Source organism: Patella vulgata, chromosome 6 (assembly GCF_932274485.2).
Source record: "Patella vulgata chromosome 6, xgPatVulg1.2, whole genome shotgun sequence".
NCBI classification, from domain to species: domain Eukaryota; kingdom Metazoa; phylum Mollusca; class Gastropoda; family Patellidae; genus Patella; species Patella vulgata.
In genome coordinates this window covers 3,708,779-3,720,000 of record NC_065884.2, presented here as the reverse complement: position 1 = coordinate 3,720,000, position 11,222 = coordinate 3,708,779, and the positions used below count along the sequence as shown (strand labels likewise).

General features: G+C 40.0%; 1 protein-coding gene across 1 annotated transcript in view; it reads right to left on the bottom strand.

Moving 5' to 3' along the window:
* Positions 1-9,213, bottom strand: part of LOC126823234 (potassium voltage-gated channel protein Shaw) — a 55,418-nt gene extending 46,205 nt beyond the window's left edge. Inside the window, exon 1 of the mRNA XM_050551936.2 lies at positions 9,085-9,213. The gene's annotated coding sequence lies outside the window, so the exon portion shown is untranslated. The remainder of the gene's footprint in view (positions 1-9,084) is intronic.
* Positions 9,214-11,222: the final 2,009 nt, after the last annotated feature.

Below are 11,222 nucleotides of genomic sequence, written 5' to 3'. Positions count from 1 at the left end.
ACACTGTAAGGGGGAGGGAGAGAGAGATGAAATGGGATTTAACGTCCACTCGACACAAACTAGTTCATTTCGGGACTAACACATGGTTCCATATTATTTCTTTTCAACAATTGGCTTGCGCGTGGGGGTCTTTAGCAGTGGTGTGTGGGGGGGACCGAGAGAAAACCCACGAAATTGGACAGGCGACCATACTCCTTGTCACCTACAACCGGGGAATCGAAACCCCGCTAGTTGACTCAATGACAGACCTTATGGTAAACACGCACCAGAACAAGAGGCAGGCATGATAAACCTGCACCAGAACAAGAGGCAGGCATGATAAACACGCACCAGAACAAGAGGCAGGCATGATAAACCCGCACCAGAACAAGAGGCAGGCATGATAAACCTGCACCAGAACAAGAGGCAAGCATGATAAACCCGCACCAGAACAAGAGGCAGGCATGATAAACCCGCACCAGAACAAGAGGCAGGCATGATAAACCCGCACCAGAACAAGAGGCAGGCATGATAAACGCGCACCAGAACAAGAGGCAGGCATGATAAACCCGCACCAGAACAAGAGGCAGGCATGATAAACCCGCACCAGAACAAGAGGCAAGCATGATAAACACGCACCAGAACAAGAGGCAGGCATGATAAACCCGCACCAGAACAAGAGGAGACATGATAAACACGCACCAGAACAAGAGACAGGCATGATAACCATTAATACATTTTGTTTTTATGTGGCATACTCTGGTGCTATTTTGATTCGTTGTGTCGTTCTCTGACGTTAGTTTGTTTTATGATGTCGTTCTCTGACGTCAGTTTGTTTTATGATGTCGTTCTCTGACGTCAGTTTGTTTTATGATGTCGTTCTCTGACGTCACTTTGTTTTATTGTGTCGTTCTCTGACCCATATTGTCTTTTTTTTTCTTTTTTGTTTGTTTACATGCTCTGGTGTCATTTTGACACACGCCATCTTGTTGGGATTTCCCGGCGTGGTTTTCCCTTGTCAATAGTGCAGGATGGAGAGCCTGACAAGAACAACTGTCTAGTAGTTCTAATGGGACGAATAAACCGAGGTCAGGTGTACACCTTGGCGTGCACGTAAAAGATCCCCTGGCAGTTGGAATTCGATATAAGAGTAGGGTGTCGCGCCGCTGTCCGGGCAAAATGTCCCTCATAGCACACTTCATTAGCCCAGTCTGAACAGAACAGTAGGACGTTAAACCCCATTTCATGTCATTTCTGACGTTTTCTGATATCTATGAGAAGTACCCTGGCGCCATTTTGTTTTATTGGGACACATCGTGACGCCATTATCGGATATCTGTGGGATATACACTGACTCAATTTTATTTTATTGTGACATATACTCGAACGCCATTTGTGCAGTTTAACTATTTTTTAAATCATTCCAGAAAAATCGAACATACAAAAAAAAAAATCCAACACATTAACACTAAAATAACATTAAGTAATGATAATTGATTGAATAAAAGACGCAGATCAAACTGGACGTGGGGGGCCTATAGCTTGAACGAAGTTGCCACCCAAATATTATGTTGCCATACACCGAGACTTACACACCTATCTCGAATAACGTATCAAATAAATACGTAAATGCAAACTATTGATCCACGGCGATATAAGGATCGTATGACTAAACTTTTTAAGGCGATGTTTGTGTGTGAAATAGCTTTATTTAACGTCCGCTTCCACCGAGGTGATATCGCAGACAAGGCGATGTTTGTGTATTGCAGTCTTTATATTATATCGGGGTGCCACGGTGGGTCAGTGAGTAGGACGTTGGCTAACTAACCTGGTGTTTGATCTCTGCGTACTTCGGGATTTTTACGCAGTGCCTGGTCAAGTTGTTCGGATGGTGTAAAAATTGACGTACATATTGACGTGTACGTTTAAAAAAATCCTTGACAATTGGAATTCGAAATTAGAGTAGAACGTAGCGTCGCTCCCTCATAGTAAACTGCATGGCGTATAATCGCTTTCATTAGCCCAGTACGAGCAGAACAGAAGGACGTAATACCGACATGTAGTGGTTACTGTTAATAGCTATCATTTTAACGGTCATTGGTCACAAATGGTTCATTTCGATACTAACGTATGGTTCAATTTCATTTCAATAATTCGCTTACGCCTAGAGACGGGATGGTTGGCCGAATGGCTTAACGGGTTCGCGTTAGGTCATAAGGTCAAGTGGTAAGGGTTCGATCCCAGAGTTGTACGTGACAAGATAGGGTTGCCTTCGTAACTTCGTGCGTTATCTCCGGTTCCTCCGCCCCCACCCCCTACTGCAACAGAAACCTACGCTAAAGAAGGAAACCTATGATTTGAGTGTAGATAGCAACAAAAGGTTTCCACATGTTCAAAATATTTCTACGGTGATCTTGGATGCCAAGACCCTATTTTGATCCTAGATGATATATATATTGGGCCTCCTCCCAGTATGACGGAACTCCCATAACGTTAATCCTATCTTCAATAGGAGTAGGGTCTCCTGTCTAACCCCGTGGGTTTTCTCCGGGTCCTCCGGTTTCCTTCCACTGCTAAAGACCCCTACGCGCAAGCGAATTATTGAAATAAAATTAAAAACAATATGTTAATCCCGAAATGATCTAGTTTGTGTCGAGTGAACATTAAACCCCATTTCTCTCTCTCTCTCCCTCTCCCCCTCCGTCTCTCTCTCCTCAATATCCCGGTTAGTGCAGAAAAGTAAGACGTTACCTCCCCCCCACCCCATATCATATCTCCCTGCACTAATGAATACCCTAGGTCAAACAGTACGGTGAATAATGACGACTATTTATAATGTTTCATGCATATAGAATGCATGTGATCACAGTAAACGAATCGATTAAGCTATCAACGTTAATACGCTGATCACTTAAAAATAATATTAATCGCTTTTAAATTATTAATGGCTACTTAGGCCGTTTATTTATCGGAATAACATCGAATTATTAATCAGTTTATTAGCTGATATTTGATAAATTACTAAAGTGCAACAAAGGCGTGAGCAAAAACATTTTTATCATTACGGAACTATTTCAATAATTTGGGAAAACTGAGCCGTCATTGAGGCAAGGCGTCCCCAGGAGTAGGATCGCTGGCCTATCCTCGGGGGTGATTATGTGCGTCAGCCTCTCTCTTAGTCCGATCTTTAATGTAAATCCGTCGGTTTTTCGGATAAAAATCGTGGAATAAGCTTTATTTTGTATGTTTTGATGTTTGATTACAAAAAAAAACAATGTTGACATATTTTTTTTGAGTAGGTCTTCATAGTATGGGAGGCCATTATTTGAGGGTAGCCATTTTGCGATAATATTCCAAATTATTTTTTATTTTCACCTTTTTTATAATGTTATCGACATATCAACTGTGATTTGGCAATGTATTAATATTGGCGGCATTCATGACTATACTTTAGATTGTTTCCCATCATTTCATGATGATATTGCCAAGATGGCGGCGACCATTTTTGGCGGGAAAATCGGTTGATGTGCTGATTTAGATTAAGTAGTAGTGTTTGGTGTCAATATATATGTTTTCGGGGTCACAGATTCCATTCCTGACATTCACAACCTTGTAAAATGATCACATGTTCATATAGCTTATTACCAAGATGGCGGTCATTCTGGGTTGGATGGCCGAATGGTTAGCGCGTGTGCGAATTTGGTGTGGTTTCGACTAACCAAACACGAGCGATTGCCATTCTATTTTTACTGCTGGCGTACTTCGACGGAGAAAACTGATTAGAAATGACAGTATGTGTTCTAAACAATAAATATAAATCAGTATATATATATACTCCATTCAACATCAATATGCGCTTTTGACCCATTTGTGTCCGGAGCCACGGCGGCTAGGTGGGTAAGGCGCTGGCTCGCTAGCCTGGAGGTCGGGTGTTCGATCCCTGCATTGGCCGAGAAAGTTCATCCCGATTTGGTTTCCCCTTGTCAGTGATGCAGGACGGAGGGCCTGACAAGGACAGCTGTCTAGTCCTTCGGATGAGACGAAAAACCGAGGTCCCGTGTAAACATTGGAATGCACGTAAAAGATCCCTTGGCAGTTGGAATTCGATATAAGAGTAGGCGATAGTGCCGCTGCCCGGGCAAAATTTCCCTCATAGCACACTGTATGGCGTATGCCCGTCTTCATTAGCCCAGTATAGGAGCAGAACAGTAGGACGTTAAACCCCATTTCATTTCATTTCATTTCATTTCATTTCATTTCCCATTTGTGTCCATATTGAGAGATATGTAGTCAAGTAGATAAACGCGTGCGCGTGGTTTCGATTCTCCGTTTGTACGTGACAAGATGTGGGGTCCTCAGCCCCCCCCCATTCCACCCCACCCTCTAGCAAATTATTTAAATAAAATTGAACATGTCTGTGTGTCACGATATGGCCTAGTTTGTTTGGAGTGGACGTTAAAGTCGATGAAATATTTCTATTCCCTATATCTTATAAATGTTGAACGGAATTAAATCATTCCTTTAAGAGATTTATCTTTACAATATTGTAGAGTCGCCTGTCCAACCTCGTGGGTTTTCTCCGGGTCCTCCGGTTTCCTCCTACCCGCAAGCTGATTATTGAAATTGAACTATATGTTAGTCCCGAAATGACCTACTCCCTCTCTCTCTCTCTCTCTCTCTCTCGCCCATCTGATACAGATTTAACTCCTTTAATTTTTTTGTGGCAGTGATTTCGTGTCTGTAATATGTTGTAAAAGTTGTAATAGTTGTTACGTGTCATCTAACTTATATAGTTAATGAGTCTAATGACGGACCATTTCCACACCACGACAATTGGAAATCTATAAACCCACATTGTTCCATAGTTACACAAACATGACTAGAATTCCAGGTAACCATTACCATAATTTTACAACAGGAATCAAATAATTTTCAACTTGTATGAATTCCATGTGTTATACAGTTTTTATTGTTATGTATTTTGTGTTGGTATAGTAACGGTGAAGATTAATTAATTCAGAGCGATATGCCCCAGTGTTATTTTGTCACACGTTCTGCATACTTGAGAGGGGTGGGGGCGAATGGTTAACGCGTGTGTGTTGTATCATAAGGTCTGTCATTGATTCAACTGGCGTGGTTTCGATTCCCCGGTCGTACGTGACAAGGAGTTGAGCTGCCTGTCCATCCTCGTGGGTTTTCTCACTGGCCTGGAGGTCGGGTGTTCGATCCCTGCATTGGCCGAAAAAGTTCATCTAGATTTTCTGGCGTGGTTCTCCCTTGTCAGTGGTGCTGGAAGGAGGGCCTGACAAGGACAGCTGTCTAGTCGTTCTGATCGAACGAAAAACCGAGGTCCCGTGTACTCATCGACGTGCACGTAAAAGATACCTTGACAGTTGGAAATCGATATAAGAGTAGGCCGTAGTGCCGCTGTCCGGGCAAAATTTCCCTCATAGCACTCTGGCTTATGCCCGTCTTCATTAGCTCAGTAGGACGTCAAACCCAATTTCATTTCAGTTCATAAACCAATATAAAATCGGGAATCAAATAGATACGGAAACGATGTGGAAAGAACTGAGCGACACCTGGACACCTGGTGTTACGCGCTTTAATCTTCCGGATCGCATGATATTGGAGACAATAGCATTCACGCCACCTGCCTAATTGTTTATCCATGTTAATGATAGATAATATGAAACAGCACGAATTGTACCTATTATAATGCTTTTTCTAATTAGCTTATAACACGAAAAGGCAATCATCTTCTTTATAATAGAAACAAAAAATCTCTTTCGATAATATTCTGCGATAATATTCCAACGATGTCGGTTAGTTTGTTGGACTAAAAGGTCGAGTAAACACCATATAAAAGTCATTTTTAGTTCTGAATAACACCACCGTGGATTCTTAATAAATTCACAAATATTATAACGCCACTGTGAGTTCTTAATAGATCTCAAACTAGCGGTACAGGTAAAAAGAGATATGTCTAGAGTTACAGGTGAAAAGAGTTATAACTTGGGTTGCAATGGTACAGGTAAAAAGGTGTATTAACCAGTGACGTCAATACTGACGTTCTGGGAGATTAGAATTGTATCTTGAAGGTCTACAAGGAAGTTTACGAGTTGACTTCTAAAAATTCCCCGTGTTAAAGGATTTTTACGTGCAGTATGTACGCATGGTATCGTTTTTATTATCATTCGAGAAAGTGAGAAATGGGGTTTAACGTCCACTCGACACAAACTAGGTCATTTCGAGACTAACATAATATGTTACAATTTTATTTCAATAATTCGCTTGCGCGTAGGGGTCTTTAGCAGTGGGAGGAAACCGGAGGACCCGGAGGACCCGGAGGAAACCCACGAGGGTAAACAAGGGGACCCAACTCCTTGTCACATCTAACCGGGGAATCGAAACCACGCAACTTGACCTTATGATCCAACGCGCACGCGTTAAACAATTCGACCACTCAGTCCCTATTATCGTTATTTTTTTTCGGGTTCGGGATAGTTAAATTAAGTCTAAAACAACCTGGGACGTGACGATCATTTTGTAAACTAAACTGTAATTATGAAATGAATTTCGACTATCTCCGCTCCACTCTCATATACATTCATTATGTGTCTTTTGATACGCCCTGAGTACAATCGGAACGCCTCGCCGAATTAACATTACGCGTTTTTGTGAACCGATTAGATTAGACCGATTAGTTATTATACGCATTTGTGAACCAAGTTGATTATGCTAATCGTTACATTTGTAAGACGATTTAACTCAACTGATTAGGCAAATCGACCTAATCGTCCCAGGAGGTGTTTAGGCGATTAGATTTGACTTTTTCAAAATGGCGGAATGTTCGACGTCGTAAGTAATTTTTAATGCTTATTGTTGTTTTTCTCCATAAAAATGTTTTTTAAAACGCATTTGACGTGTTTAATGTTAACTTTATAGTCCACAAGAATGTTAGATCACCTCTAAGCAATTTTATTCATTTACAGTTTTTTCAATATATTCCTCGATCCTAGGTTTTCTCAGTAAACTTTTTACATGTTTTGTCACTTCAGTTTTCAAAAAAATACTTGAACTTGTTGGACATAGGAGATTGTTTCTAACGGCAACCATTTTTCCTTTTTTGCGTAGATAACCTTCATTTGTCTTTAACAAGTCATCAATAATTAGCAGAGACAATTTTTTTTTCTGATCGGTGTCCGTGATGGCAGCCGTCTTACCAAATCGTAATTATCAAATTTTACATTTGTGGACCATAGCTAATCAAATCGAAATCATACCAAATCGTACTATCAAATCAAAACCTAATCTAATCGACTCACAAAAACGCCAATTGTCTCATTTTGCACACAGAGGACTATCTACTTCATACTTCGAGAATAGATCTCTGTCTTGAATGGCTTCCATATCTAAAAATTAATATACTGTTTTTGTAATGCGTTTCTACTCCGTTTGACACCTGTCATACACACCTGTCATACACACCTGTCATACACACAAAGACTAATTAAACTTTTTCTATTTGATTAAATGGAAGTAGAAAAAATACTTCTCCCAATTCGCCAAGTATACTTAGTGTTTTGACTAAAATACACGTGAAATCGGGTTTTCGTCCTATCCGAACGACTAGACAGCTGTCCTTGTCAGGCCCCCGCTCCATCCTGCATCAAGGGGAAACCCACAACGGATAACCCCGACGAACTTTCTCGGCCAACACCGGGATCGAACCAGCGACCTCCAGGCTAGCAAGCCAGCGTCTTACTCACTTAGCCACCGTGGCTCCATGTTGTACAAGAAAGGTTAATGATAGATCTGTTTCAAAGCCAATTGAATCCAAGTTGTTGATATTATGATCAATTTGTTTTATTTTAAAGGGGGTCACAGTGGCTAAGTGGGTAAGACGCTGGCTCTCTAGCCTGGAGATCAGGTGTTCGATCCCTGCATTGGCCGAGAAAGTTAATCCAGATTTTCCGGCGTGGTTTCCCCTTGTCAGTGATGCAGGACAGAGGGCCTGACAAGGACAGCTGCCTAGTCGTTTGGATGGGACGAAAAACCGAAGTCCCGTGTACATATTGGCGTGCACGTAAAAGATCCCTTGGCAGATGGAATTCGATAGCACACTATATGGCGTATGCCCGTCTTCATTAGCCCAGTTTAGGAGCAGAACAGTAGGACGTTAAACCCCATTTCATTTCATTTCATTTAAATATGCATTATGTACGATTTAGATAAAGAGATGACCCGTCGTGATAAATAGTTCAAAAACAGATTATAGAAAACCAATCTAATTCAAATACAGATCTACATTTCGTTTCGTTTTTTTTTTTAAATACTTTTTTACACTACATGAAGATCTGACCAGTTGTAGTGGAAGGTCACGTCAGGTCCCACTGATCTGCTCCGACTGGGCTAACGAAGACGGGCATACGGCATACAGTGTGCTATGAGGGACATTTTTCCCGGGTAGCGACAGTATGGCCTACTCTTAGATCGAATTCCAACTGCCAATAAGGGATCTTTTACGCGCACGCCAATGTATAAACAGGTCGTCGGTTTTCCGTCCCATCCGAACGACTAGACAGCTATCATTGTCAGGCCCTCCATTCTGCACCACTGCCATGAGGAAACCACGTCAGAAAATCCCGCTGAACTTTCTCTGTCAATGAAGAAATCGAACACCCAACCTCCGGGCTAGCGAACCATCGTCTTACCCACTTAGCCGCTGTGGCCCCTTTAAATAGTCAACCTGAGTTCATATTAGTGTGGATTTAATCTTGAGATATCTGATATATAAGCGCACGATCAATAACAGGATTAAAATATAATTATTATTTTAATAATCGCTCCACTCAACCGATTATTTATACATAAACACAAAATGCATTTAAATACGTGATGTGGGGAGGGGGGATGCCTTGCAATGGCTGGCCATAAGTCCATTTAAATTTTAAAAAAAACATGGAAGTAAAATTCGGTTAAGAACTTCTCCATTTCTAGTTGTTAAGACGGACAAAGGTCAATATCATTCATATATAAATTAATTGGGACAAGACAAACCGGTCGATATAAAGATATATATATATATATATATAAGCTTACCTGGAATCCAGTTGATTATATTCCGGATGTATTCTTCTATATTAACACCTGTACGAATATATATACCTGATACAACAAACATAATATCAGGTATAATTAAGGATATCATTAACTATAAGACAACCCTACGTACCGTGTTCAACACCTACGTCGTCAAATCTAACTAATGATAATAATGAACGGTGACCCAAGACGTTCGCTGGGCTTGCTTGGTGTAGATATCGATTATCGTTGATGATTGATTGTAAAATCTCAAACAAAACAGTCATCTACGTGAATTGAAAACGCAAACGCAGTAATCTAGTTATAATGATTTATTTCCGTTCTTTCGTATATCTGAGAAAAATTCTTTTACCCGTGAATAACAGAATTAATGTGACGTATAAAGAAATATGAAGAATTAAATAAGCGAAATCGTGAAACCGTCAACATGTTTTCTGCCATATTGCGTAATTCTTTTCGTATATACTTAAATAAAGCCTGTAATAATTGTTAAATATTACCTAGACTTATTTTCGACTCAAGGCGATATACGATATAATACCGATCATACATGGATATACGATTGGAGAGTGAATTGCGACCCAATAGCAAATTTGTTTAATAGAGAGAGAGAGAGAGAAATGGGGTTTAACGTCCACTCGACACAAACTAGGTCATTTTGGGACTAACATATGGTTTAATTTTATTTCAATAATTCGCTTGAGCGTAGGGGTCTTTAGCACTGGCAGTGGGAGGAAACCGGAGGACCCGGAGAAAACCCACGAGGCTGGAAAATGTTTAATAAGTCGTGCTAATCCGCACAGTATTACTCAATTCAGTAAATTATATTTTAACGGATTTTAAGTGTAGGATAAAGTCCTCGACTTCGGTTATGCTAGGGGAAGAAAGACTGAAGAAAATAACCCGTTTTTTTTCTGAAGTCTTTCTTCCCCAGCATAACCGAAGTCGAGGACTTTATCTTGCTTATAAACCGTCTATGTTTACATGTACGCAAGATGAGAATATCCCAGAATTCCCATAAGAAAAACCTTAGATCATGTTTTCTTATGGAAAAAACCCTACCCTGGAAGAATAACCTGTTACAGGTTTAAAGAAAAACTTTCAGAAGAATAACCCCAAATTTCCCTGTATATATCGAAAGCCGCAAGTTATTCTGGGCATAGAATATACCCCAGAGATAAAAGAGATTTACCGAAACAGGTTTATAATCCACGTTAATTACCCCCCATTTATATCTACTTTATATTGTCTTAAATATTTCTTTAATCACCCGTCTCTTGTATTCGTTCTTTTACACTTTAAATTGGCCTTATAAATTTTAATTAACGTCTACGGGCTATAACGTTTTAGTTACCAGGGTATATTGTTTGTATAGACAATAGATTTATAGGATTAATGTCCTAGGTAAATACATGGGGAATATATAGACCGAAATGAGTCAGTTAAGAGAAAAACCGTCATGGAAACTTGTCATTAGGAGATCAACTTCAGATCACATCCCTAAGGACAAACTTCAGTTATACCTGTATTTGGATACTTGGAGACACGTGTACGTTTATGTCAATCCCATATCCATATTGGAGATTTTTTTCCATTAAGCGGTTATACCAATATTAATTGTCTGCTGTTAATGATGTTGATTATTTGTTTAAAGATACATTATGGGAGATTCGATAACGAGTTGGCAGTTCTCACTATACTAGTTAAAATCTAGATAACGTAAAGGCAATTTGCTGAAAATTTCATTCAAATTGATCCACTATGAACCGAGAACTAAGCGAATGAAATTTCTGCCTAGCCTCGGTCATCATTACTAAAGTCAGTACGATAAGCAGCATAGTCTCGATTATCCATTTAATCGTTAAATCTAGAAGGAAAGTTATGCAATAAATTGGCCCACGGTCCACTTAAGATCGCAGGCTAGAGATGCCATCTAGAGTTGATTATGGTCTGGATAGGTTAATAAATATCTAATTAATAATTCAAATAACATTTCAGGCCTAAAGAAAGACCTGCAATAGACAGATTTAGCTCTTGCATAATGCATGTTTAATAAAAAGAATTTAGAAATATTAATCATCAATTAAGATTCTTGTTTCCATTTAGTCACCCACAAGAAAACACACAAGAGGTAG